This window comes from Hippocampus comes, unplaced genomic scaffold (genome assembly GCF_001891065.2).
Source record: "Hippocampus comes isolate QL1 unplaced genomic scaffold, H_comes_QL1_v1.1 scaffold478, whole genome shotgun sequence".
NCBI classification, from domain to species: Eukaryota; Metazoa; Chordata; class Actinopteri; order Syngnathiformes; family Syngnathidae; genus Hippocampus; species Hippocampus comes.
This window is the reverse complement of record NW_017805586.1, coordinates 1-12,721: the sequence shown is the minus strand read 5'-3', so window position 1 is coordinate 12,721 and position 12,721 is coordinate 1. Positions and strand designations below refer to the sequence as shown.

General features: G+C 43.1%; 1 long non-coding RNA gene across 1 annotated transcript in view; it reads left to right on the top strand.

Annotated features, from left to right (window-relative positions):
- Positions 1 to 11,373, top strand: part of LOC109521981 (uncharacterized) — a 121,843-nt gene extending 110,470 nt beyond the window's left edge. Inside the window, exon 4 of the long non-coding RNA XR_002169472.1 lies at positions 11,187 to 11,373. This is a non-coding gene — a long non-coding RNA (uncharacterized LOC109521981). The remainder of the gene's footprint in view (positions 1 to 11,186) is intronic.
- The last annotated feature ends 1,348 nt before the right edge of the window (positions 11,374 to 12,721 follow it).

Sequence of the window (12,721 nt, the reverse complement as noted above, 5' to 3'; positions counted from 1 at the left end):
GTACTACATCTGCGCTAATGGCACCCATTAGGAGTTTGTGTCATCAGATCCCCCACAACCCAAGTTTTTTTGACGATACATTTGTTTTGCACAGCCATCAATAGGCGTCATGCTTGCCTCAAGCACCATCTCTGGGAACACGCCTGCGCATACATGTGCTTTTTGGTCCCACTCACTTTTGACTGTGTTGAATAAGCACTCTTCTATTCACATATCTCTGGCATTGTCTGCTGCTCTTAAGGTATTGCAGTGCGGTGTTGGGTAAGTAGGATTCAGGGCGTGGCTAAAATATGCGGTAAGTACCCCCTGCATCCTTATCCCCTCATCGTTTTTCCTGTTAATCTCTGTAATAGTTCACATTACATTGTAATCACACTTAAACCTCAGTAAAAAATAAATAAATCTTTTAATTGGACACGCCATGTCCCTATATGTGTTATTGTTTACTTTTGGCAGATTCAATGAATTCACCAACCTGTGTTCTGTGTCGTCTACTGCATAGATTTGTGCAGGTTTTTCGAGGCTTTCTACACTGTTCAAATTGTGTGTACAAAACCATCCTGGAGATTATAACATGACCCCAAAAATGTATTTCTTTCTTACATTTTGAGATTCAAATAGATTCGCCCACATTCAAAAGTCAGTGAACAATGTCACTTGATCTGACCTGATTGCCTGAGGATTTGAATCGAACTGTTTCCGGTTGCCATCTAAGTGGGACAACTGGGCAGCCCGTGGGTTGACCGTTCATGTTTGGTGTTATTTCAAGAGTATCGAGCTGCTTATTTTGATGTGAGTGTTGGCATGCAGTCCAACTTTTATGGTTTGAACACCCGGCTTTGACAGACCCTTGTAGGCAAGCTTTTCATGGGATGGCGGCCGAACAAAATGCCCTGGGGCTCGAGAGCCGAGTCTGCCTCGAGAGAAAGGGCCCACGAGGCAGACAGCCTAAAGGCTTGAGAGTATACGTCAGGGATGCCCAAGTCCGGTCCTTGACAGCCGAGTTGATCATTTGAATCAGGTGTATTGGGGGAGTGGGACATCTAAAACAGGCTGGCGAGGGGCACTCGAGGACCAGACTTGGACACCCTTGGTGCACATCGGGAAAACAAGTGGCAAAAGATAAAGGTTGTGGTGAAAAGCCAGGGTCAACCAATTACAGTGTGTTAGTATGTAGTTAGTAGTTAGTTAGTAGTAGTAGTAGTTAGTAGTTTGTATGTTAGTGACATTGACAACCAACGTTTTCATGAGATTTCATCCAATCTGACAAAAATGAAAAAGGCCATGGTGGTCATATGACTGCAATACATTTTCATCTCCACAGACCAAAATCCAACAGCTGAGGAGGTAACCGACAATGGTTGAAATCAGCCTTTCCCAAGCAAAAACAAAAGTTACGCACACCGGTCAACATCCTCCACATGCACACACAAAAAAAAAATGTCCTACTATATACTGTACACGAATATCAATGCCTGGCTTAGCTTTTATTTTGAACTTGGACCTAGAAACAATCTTTGTGGCAACTGACTTTGAATTGAGGCTCGCACAAACTATTCTAAAGTGCGGTGATGGACTTGAACTTGAGCGCAATATTCCATTTCCAGTGCTCATGCGCACTGGCGGCCCGCTTATGTGCACCCCTGTCTATCACCTATATTTGGTATTACAACTAATATAATAGCTCTCGACGGATGAAGTTGGATGCAGGCAATCACCGGCTCACTAATTGTCATTGATTCCCTGGTTGCCCTACCAAGACACATATTGAGCCCAGCCTATGTGGACTGTGGCTCCCCTTGGATACAACTGGTCAACTTTGACACAATGCTTGTCATCCTTCCTCTTCAATGTCTCTCTCTGTGCTTTGAACCTCTATCTCCCTGATATCATCCTTGAGCTTTCTCCTACTTAGTTTCATCCTCTTGTGAACTGCAGATTTCCCACTCAGCTCAGTTTGAGGTTTTTTTTCACTTCAAGTAGATAAGTGCTGCTCCGTCGGGGCCACTTTGTCCAAGTATTGATGTTTCAAAATGCAAAATGCTACCACCAGGCTTTGGAGACTGTCATTTCGTTCTGTTTGTTCCTAGTTGCAAGCGTACAAAAGACATAACTTGCTTTTTCATCCATCCATCCATCTATCCGTCCATCCATCCGATTTTCTGTGGCATACGGGATGTCTCAGTTGTCAATTGGTGGCAAAAGTGAGAATGAATGGTTATACAAAGTATGCGGGATACTGCATGTGCACTCTGCCTCCTGCTCAACAGTCTCCTGCGCATCTGTGACCCTAATGAAAACGAGTTTGAAGTCATTACTTCCTTTTGGGCCATCGCCTGCACTGCCTCAATAGTTTTTTTCCATGAGCTTTGGAAGCATTCGCTTCCCTTATTTATCACCACTTGATTTCTAAAATAGCTGTTCTCTCACCATATTTTCCTCACTTAACCTTTCGTCAAACTATCTGCCGGTTTCCCTTGACCTTCCAGACAATTACATGCCTCTATCTGGTGGCCCAGGCCTGTGCAGGGAGATAGGCCGACTGACAGTTAATGACACCCATGAAGAGTGGAAATTCCCCAAGGGTTGTTTTCATTTCTTTTTCTTTTTTTTTTTTTCGCCTGCCAACCTGCCATCCTTTCATCCCGCGGGGTCCTAAATTCAAACTACAACTGCCGCATCATTGCCATTCCCTTCATAATAACCATCATCCGTCTCCTCCTTGTCTCTATTGTCCTTGTTGAGATGATGCTTATGGGGCACCCTTCATACTCTCACTCTGTGTCAACCACCATCTGTTGAGTGGAATGAGTCGGCCTAAACGTATTCATTCATTTTCAGTCCAACCTGCCTTATGCCCATATTTGTCATGCTCTCAGTACGCATACTAAACTGCAATACTGTATTCTTATGGACAGATGTATGAAACCTGGAGGGTGGGTGATAATTGCTTCTTTAGTGATGGACTTGTTGTTTTGAGCTACTTGTTTTGATCTTCGCAGATTCAAGTCACATGGCACTACTTTGCAAGCACACGATTGAATGAATGCCTCGTCCCAACTCGGGTAGTGACCTCAGACAGTCGATCCTTTTGTTCACAAATGATTATCCAGGAAATTCTAAAAGGTTCTCCTACTTTTACTTGCAACCTGTACGTCCCAATTACATTGATGCTGTCCAATCTATAAAATGTAAACACAGATCACAACTCAAAAGTTGAAAACATTTCTGCTTGTAAAGCTTTCGGCCATGTTTTTGACCTACAAAAGTAGTCCGGTGTCGACTGTCTCCTTGTGGAGCCATCTTCCCTTCTTTAGAAACCCCCACACCCTTTCAAGAATGATGTCATCCTTGTGCCCAACTTTGACACTAACCTAGCAAGTCACCGCACAATGCGTATTTCCCGGGCTGTCATCATGTTATGATCCAGAAGGGTTGATCTTTTCATGAATGAATCAGTGAATGGATGAAAGCGGTTTGCCCCAATAGCTCCCTCTCACTGCTACCACTGCCGCCGTGCCCTCCAATCAAGACCGGCCACGGTGACTTAAACCACTTATAAGACCAGGTTGCAGCCTTCACTTTTTGAGCTAATCTGAAGAAACCACTACATAGATGGTATTTTTACCTCTGTCAAGACCAAAAGTGTGACAGCGAGAGGTACTTTTCGATGCTGCCCCCCCCCCCACCCAGACTGCCAGAGGCGGTGCATAAAACGCATGGAATGACGAACACCAGGAAAGTCACGAGGAATCCCAGACACAAACCTCACTGAGAAGCTTTCGAGGATCCAAGTTTCATGCCCACAGGATGGCGAGTGGTGACATCCGAATTATAAACTCTGTAGAAAGTCACATTTTTTTACCCTCCCGTCCTTATAGATTGTCTGGCTCCCAATGAACAACCATTTTCTTTGGTAAATTAAAATCCGTAAATTATTTGAACTGAAACATCGTAATAACTTCAATTATCCAGGGATTTACACAATCATTGTTACTCATTTTAATTTTCCCATTCAGCTATTAAGCAGGCATGTGACAGTGCCCAGCGTGTTTTTAGTAAGCGTGTTTTTAGTGCCCAGCGTGTTTTTAGTAAGACTAATTGAAGAGGTAACACCCCGCAGTCACAAAGGGACACAAACGTTACGAATGTCCTTTCCGCTTTACTTCCTACTCTCATCTGGCCTGTCTGTAAACAAAAACAAGAAGGCGACATCTGACTACATCGCCATCTATCCAGATCCCCTGTCACAGAGATTCTCTGTGTTTTGTTTCCGCCCACTCCGGCGTGTCGAGGAGTGGAGTGAACCGCACTTCCTTTGGCTGTCTTTGCATGACAACCATCGCTCACTCACGCTCGCGCTTGCACCACTGTCAAATAAAGCCATTCCTTCTCGATGTCAAAATTCTTGCCAGCAGCTACAAAGCATGAAAGGGGATTAGTAGCTTTAAGGACATTAGGATTTGGAGTGTTGGCCTCGGCTCAACTTATTTAATTTAGTTTTTTTTCACTGATTAATTACTTTCAGAGTATCCAGGCCCTATGAGATTGGCATTAGGTCTCTACATTCAAATAAAAGATGAGAGAAGGTTGAACAGACGGTCCGACGTGGTATTTCGAGCAGTGTGGGCGGGACCTCTGATGGTGTCTTATTTTGTATGGCTTGAGTGTCGTCGATTCACTCACAGAGGCAGTGGAGTGGGTGGGCTGGTACCATCCGGACAGCTCACGTCTGCGTGACCTGACTTGTTTTGAAAAAGCCTGCCAGACTGTTTGATGTCACACGCCCTCAACCTCGAAAACTTTTTTTTTTTTTTTCTGGCACCAGAAACAATCAACAACCGGTTGTATTCCTGTCTGCCACCTCACAATGAATGATTTCAATTCATTGCAACAAATTAAGGCTCAACGCTTTGGTGGTGTGTCACGTGTGCGCCGTTGTCTTTTTGTAACCAAGAGTCTGGTGTATCATTGTGTTTAGTTTATGTTATCGCTCGCAATTTGTCTTATTTGACACCTGCCACTCCGAATGTGACGTGGCTGCGCCTATTTCATCAATATGAGTGCTCGCCTGACAGGTGCACCCCTGGTGTATTTTACGCTTTGTGGATGTCCCGGAATCACGCTGACATTGTCACAGCAGGCTGACTGGAGTCATTCTGAAAACATCGGAGAATTGTGTTTTTCCTTCAACTTAAAGATTTCAAAATTGACTGCAGTTTAGAAGAATGTTGAGTAGATTTGCCTCATAATTCGGAAGTCTTGGGTTTGAATCCCAAATCCGGCCTGCCTTATCCCCCAATGTAGAAATGTGCAATTTTTTTCCTTTGCATTGTCGGGCAAATATAGGGACAGAAAACCTTTCACACTCACTTACCTTGTCACTGGGAGTGGAAACTGAACTCAAGCTGTCTGCATCCGTCAGACCAGTAAACCATCGGTGATGCTCAGAGAATAGAAATCACAGTATTTTGGATCACATATGAGTGATGTCCGGCCTCACCTTGACAACAAATACACACTGCCATATCTCTATACAGCAGATAGACCAACTCTTTTGTAACAAGCGAGGTGCTCTTCAGTCACCAGGGATCAACATGCCAGTTTGGAAAACTTGGACGTGGTGTTTGGTCGTTGCCGGATAATGCGCTTGCTCACACAGCGCAGCTTTCAATGAGGACTGCAGATGACTGTGAATGCTGGATCCTTCCTCACCCTCCCTATTTATCAGATTTCGCCCCATCAGACTTCTTTTTGTTCCCCAAACTGAAACGTCAACCGCAGGGTCAACATTTTGAGACTATTCCTTAAATTTTCCACCTGTTGATCAAGGAAGACGAGTCAAACGGCCTTTCCGAATGTTAACTTTTATTCGGTTACATGACAACCTAGCATGCGGCTTTGATTGAATTCCACTGTGATGAAATGGTTCCGGTTCCTCCTCGCAAGACTGCAATTGTATTCCACCGTGACGAAACGATTCTGGTTCCTTCTCGCAAGACTGGAAGTGACAACCCGGCAGCTTAAATGCCAGTACATTTTGTCTTTTAGCATTCAGCCTCACATTAACACGACTTGACGCATCATCCCATTTGCACGCATTGTGTCAGGTACGTGTGGGCTATAATTACATTATGAGACGACAGGAAGTCAATTTCTTGCCACCTTGTCTTCTGAGAACAAGTAAGGCACGATGTGCACTTCTGCAGTGGTTAGTGCGCACCGCGGAGTTTGTGGGTGAGCTTGATTAAAAGAGGAGAGGCCCTTCATTTCATTTTCTGTGCCATCACACAAGCAGGATGGCTGGCTGGTGGATGGTTAATGTGTTGCTGTTGAAGCAAGAGTGAGTCACGAAGCAGGGCTCTTTGTATTTTGAGTCAAAATGTGGAAGGCTTTAAGTAAACTGTGATCCAAATCATAGGTATTTCCCTCAAGCAGTGGATATGTGAACACAACTGGTGCAGTAATAAATGTAGACAGACAATATAACAATATACAACTCTCTCATCCATAGATCGTTTCAGCTTGGATCACATTTGTCGATGCAATAATTGCCTCCCAAAGTAGCTGTTTGCTGGTCCAGTACTATATAATGCCGTCTACATATATGGGTCTTCCTTGTAAATATGCTCCACAGGGTAGGATTGAGGTCAGGGAAAGATGTTGTTTTTCTCCCTTCATACCCACTGCAGCAAAAGCTTCAATGCCATTTTTTTCTTCTTCTTTGCAGCACAGTGGGGTACCTTGTCTTGCGTGATAATTACTTTACAGCAGAAGGCACTGTTCTTCCTTTGACAGGAAATGGTTAGATCAAAGCTCCACATAATTTGCAGAGGTCATTTGGACACCTGCAGGCAGGCACTCTGACGCGGCCTCGCTGGCTTGACATGACATTCGCCATTGGTTATGTGCAAAAAGTTCCCTGGAAAAAACAAAGACTCAAACGTTCACTTAATGTAATAATAGCTTGGAATATAGCATGTGCTTTCATGAATAATAACATTTACTGTCAAAGTGAGCACAAAGAATCTTTTGAATGACTTGAACTGCATTTGAATTCTCGCAAGAATGAAGAAGAATTGTGCTCTCACTGATAGTTCAACTTGTGTAATGAAACGGCATACAAGGGGTGTCAACGCATAATTTGAAATATGTTGGGGACACCAGTCCTTGAAAATTTCTGACACACCTCATAAGTCTGCACATCAATTCATGGCAATAGTATACGTATTACACCGTACGGTAATGACCTTTATAATGACAGAGAAGCCGCTTTGACAAACCTTGACATCACATGCACGGCATGCTGTCAGAAATTCTCAAAGGATTCCACCTGATGAACCCTCTTCATTCATGCCGGCCTCGCGTTGTGAAGAAAGGACAAGATGCGCAAAGCTTGAATATCGGTACAGTCGATGAATCGAGGTGCTTAAGGAGGGCAGTCCTCTCTGTGTCACTTGTGACGTCTGCATCCTCGATGTTCTTTTCCCCTCATCTCCTCAAAGCACAAAACACATCGCAAACCTTGCGATAAGTGGTTTTTATTCAGACGTCTTTTGACACATCTGCACTGAATTTATGTGAACGTAACTATCGATGTGTTTGGCGAAGTGAAGTGCTCCTCTCATGACCGACACCACAAAATATATTCATTGCTTTGTTGCGTTTCAAATCCTGTCCTTTTCCAAGTCAGAAATGATTGATATTTTGAGTTTGAGGGATGTGGGGGAGTTATCTCCATAATTATAATTGAAGCAGTTTTCTATTTCAGACCTTGCTAAAAGAGCAAAGAACTCCGCCTGCAATCAGGAACCTGCTGATTTTTCTTGACTCGTCAGACAAATAAGCACAAGCTTGGCTCAATCAGTGGAATACTTGAAAAATTGATGGACATTGTCCCCGTGAACAGTGCTTTTTTTTTTTCTGCATCCCTATAAAATGTATTTTTAGATTCTAATACTTAATGCAAAAGGCATTGGTGTGTGAAGGTAATAAAACTCCACAATAGCTTACCTGTCACTGCTTGGATATAAAGTCCAATTCAAATGAAAGTGATGGCAATAACATCTTCAAAATTCTTCGATCAAAGGTCAAGTCCATGTGAACTATTCACCATTTCTCCATCACGTAATGGCTTTTATCTCCATCAACACCCGTCAGCACGTCAACATTAAATTCAAGTTACAGTCGGCTTCAATTTGGTTCATTTGATCTGCATTTCGTACATGGCCTGATGGACAAGGGAACAGAACTCTCGGGTGATAGACCAGCCGGGCGATGCCTCAAAAGGTTAATGAGTTTCTTACCCTTGACTGACACTTTACTGGAACCTCTCGAACTAAGAGCATGTACTACGAATTTCCTAAGCCACGGCAAGAGTGCAGCATAACCTTTCTCTTTTTTACCTTTAAGAGGCAGCTAAAAAAATCACAGGACGTGATGCCCTGAAGCAGTTTGAACTGTGAATGCCGCGTTTCCGACATTCCATTTGCACTTATTTGTGGTAAAATAAACATTCCATTTCCCGGGTCAAGGAGCATATACAAGACTGGATTTATTTTATTTGAAGCTCTAATTGTTGGTGTTTGCTTGTAGCAAACACGCTGATGTCATTGATCTTACTTGCAATTTTTTTTTGTGTGTTTTAATCTCACGTTCCAGATTTTATTTCATGGTATTTCCATGTCACACAGGTACATGTTCAACAAGATTTTGCATGCAACTCATTGCAACAATATCATACAAACGACAGCTCCCACCTTAAAAAAAACTCACTCAAGTTGGGTTGCTCGTATCTCAAGGCACCGCAGTACTTCGGCTTGTTTGAATTTTCTGGCTAATTGGGCTGATTAGAAAAAGCTAACGTCAACTACTTTCCTTGCCTTTCTACTACAAGTGGGAAAAATAATGAGGTGATCATTAGGATTCTGCCAATGATAGGGACTTGTGTGACTCCGTCTTGAAGGAATGGAGTTAAAATGAAATGCAATACTAGACTGCAACCAACAGAGCGGCGCTGTTGATTCAATCTCAATCCTTCCACGCTTTGTTCTCCAATTCCATAGCACTGTACCAGAACTCCTGACTCCTACTTTGTTCAAATTTTAAGGGTTACATTGTGTCGCACTGGTGTGATGTCACGCCATCCACGCACGAGACAGCAATTGGCATTCCGACCACACACCTGTTGAGAAGCGCACACCAGATCAGGGCTAACCTTTCCAAAGTGTCCCCTTGCGAGCTCAGCTGAACTCTGCTTGCTCGCCGTCTCGCATCGAAATTTGAATGCCGTAATTGAACCGCGCCATGCAATCAAGGCTCCCAGTCTGCCTCACTGAACTATTATTGCAGATGAAAAAGTTGATTTGCTTAATAGTGCGGTGCCGTTTTAATGCTCAAAGGGTGTTACGTCGCAAATCAGCCAGCCGTGCATGTTTACAAAAGGATCGCATCTGCGAGAGACTCTAATAGTCCTCCGAAGATCACTTTGTGCTGCTTTACGCTCTCAGGGGAGTATATATATTTTTTAATTTATTTTTTTGAATGCCTGCCATCGCAAAGACTTTCTTCCGCGGTCCACAGCCTTAGCACAGCCCCCCGTCGACTCATTGATTTGCCCTCACTGGACCAAGGGCTAGCTCATGTTTTCCCTATATGAAATCAGTCTTCCTTGTTTACCAGCTGTCACATATGAAATGTCAGATACCATAAGAACGGGCCACGTCAGAATTCGAACGTTTCATGGAACAGACAAACAGCTACAAGGCCGGAGAGATTGGCGACGTGTATCCAGAATTTGCCCTCACTGGACCAAGGGCTAGCTCATGTTTTCCCTATATGAAATCAGTCTTCCTTGTTTACCAGCTGTCACATATGAAATGTCAGATACCATAAGAACGGGCCACGTCAGAATTCGAACGTTTCATGGAACAGACAAACAGCTACAAGGCCGGAGAGATTGGCGACGTGTATCCAGACCTGTGCAATGTGCCATTTTGTGACTCAACAGCGCTTGGGGGTATTATCACACATTTTGACTTGTCAAAAAAAATGTTGGACTAATGAGATGAGGGAAAACAAAGGCGAAGACGATCACAGCACTTCATGACTCTTATCAAGAGCTTTTTGTGCGACGAACAAGAGCCCGCGGATGGGCCCAAACGGTACAGACGAACCTCTCAAAGTAGAATGACCCTAAAGTCGTGCAATGTAGAGGTAATCAAAATCGCACTTTGTAACAGGATTTTTATCAGTGAACAACTAGACTTGACCTTCTCACTGTGGTTAAATTCGTTTTTGTTTATTGTAACCAGCAAAGAACAAGTCACATGTATTACCTTGGGTCTGTGTGTTAATAGTGAAGATGTTAAGATTGTCCAAAAATCTCTTAGCGATGACTAAGAGTAGGAATTTAAAAAAATAAAATAAAAAGTTGTTTTTGAGAAACATTTCCCAGGAATTTGATCCCTTGGAATGGTTTCTTTGCTTGGCTGACAATTTCAAGACTCGATTCCTTTTACATCACAAGTAATGACATCTGTGCAGTGGAATCGTATAGATTGTCGTACGGTATAAACACGTCTACCATACGACATAGCCAACTATCGTTCAAGAGCCACAATTTTTACCGTGATACTGCAAAGAACCCCAACATGCTCGATAGCGCTCTTGTTTATGTTTTCATTTTTTCCCTTCATTAGGTGAAAAACTATCATTCACTTTCGGAACAAACCCGTCTCTACTTTGCTGCCTTCCATTTGAAAGTGAGCAACTTGTGTTCCCTCACCACAAGTGGCAAAGCTACTGATGTGTTGACATTATCGTCGCGTTCTGAACTTGTGTTTGTGGCTTTACGGGACAGCTTAAAACCGGTGTGGAATATTGATGTTGTCGTGGCGAAAGCTTACCAAACTGCACGTCATAATTGTAGTGGATAAAAATCATATTCATGCTGTATTTGCCTTTAGTTCAGTGTTTCGCAACGCATAACGGGTCAGATATTGTTTGTTGTAATAAAGGTTCATTGTTGGGAAATAGACTTTCAGAGCCACCTAAGTGGTGGGGAAACAATCATAAGACAGCAATCGAGTCAAATCGCGTTCCGATTTGAGGAGAGTGTTCACTCGTCTTGTGATTGCTTTGAATTCAACTCCGTCATCATTGTCTCCTTGGCTGTCTCTGTGCAGCTGCCATCCTAGATGACCCAATGGAGTGCAGCAGAGGAGAGCGCCTGGCCATCACGCTGGCCAAAGACAGCATCAACAGAAGCAGCAATCGCTCCATCACCGGAAAGCTGGAGGTGGACATCTTTGAGCTGCTCAGAGACAGTGAATATGAGATGGGAGAAACAAGTGAGTAAAGGTCTTTGAATTGATCCACAGATAACGAGAGTGGGCTAAATCCTTTTTTTTGGGGGGGGGGCTTTTTCACAAGCCTGATTTCAAGTTTTATGCCTTCAATGAAATCTGGGGGATTTTTATCTTGGTCATTTATGTGAATCTCATTTCTGGATGCACTTGTTTTACACAATTGTGGGTTTCCTTACATTTTTTGTTTATTCCCAAAATTTGCCAACTTCATCGATATTTAATTGACATTCACTTGTCCTAACCTGCAAATGCACTGGCACACAGGCTAAGCACTTCTTGCTTTGTGTGTCATCAATCAAACTCTGAAACTCATTTTTGGGGGTATTTTCGTGGGAAGGGAAGCCTGTCCGCTTTCATGGGTGCAGCCATCTTGAAAAGGGGAGTTCTAGGTCCAGTCGGTGCCATTTCAGATAAAAAAAAACAAAAAAAAAACACAACCCCAAAAAAGTGCTGAATGCAATAATGGAGTGCCCCAATATGTCAAACAAATTGGAACTAAACTTTGATGAAATGAAGCTTGTAGTCACTGATTTTGACACATCTAAACTACTGTATTTTCTGCACTAAAAGACGCACCTAAAATACTTCCATTTTCTTAAAAGCGCACAGCACGCCTTACAATCCAGTGTTCCTTGTGTATGGTTATTACGGTAATATGTCGACCCCCAAAATGGCTCCTTGCTAGAGACATGCTTACAACGCAGAGTTCAAACTCAAGGCGATCGGTTTCGCAGTTGAACACGGAAATAGAGCAGCGGCAAGGGAGTTCAACGTTAACGAGTCAATGTTATAACTTGCTGTTGGTTAAGTGAACTGTGTCGCTGCTTTATTAATTAAGTTTTACTGACATCTGATCGTTCTGTTGGCATTTCCTTGAACGTTGTGCCATCTAGTGGATGCATTGTAGATTGCGTCTTCTCATGCAGTGCATCCAATGTATGGAAAAAATTACAAAATAGGCCATTCATTGAAGGTGTGCCTCATAATCCAAGGCGCCTTTTAAGTGTGGAAAATACGGTAACTTCAAATTCACCAAAGTAGAGTCAGCAATTGTTAATGAGGTTGACCAATACACTGAGTAAACCAGCATATTCATTTAACTACATAACTGTAAATGGAGGGATTAGATTTGCAGCGGCCAACCTATGGCTGAAGCTTGTCCAAACACATCTGCTCACAATGCCATGAGCATCTGGCAGTTCGTGGCCGAGAAGAACATGCCCATGCTAGATCAACCTCCTTACTAGAACCCGACCTGGTTTAGTGTGATTTATTATTTCTATTTTTCCACCTTTTTAAACATCAAGGGGGGGTCATTAAAGGGAGCTGTTTTGAAGACATAGATGACATCA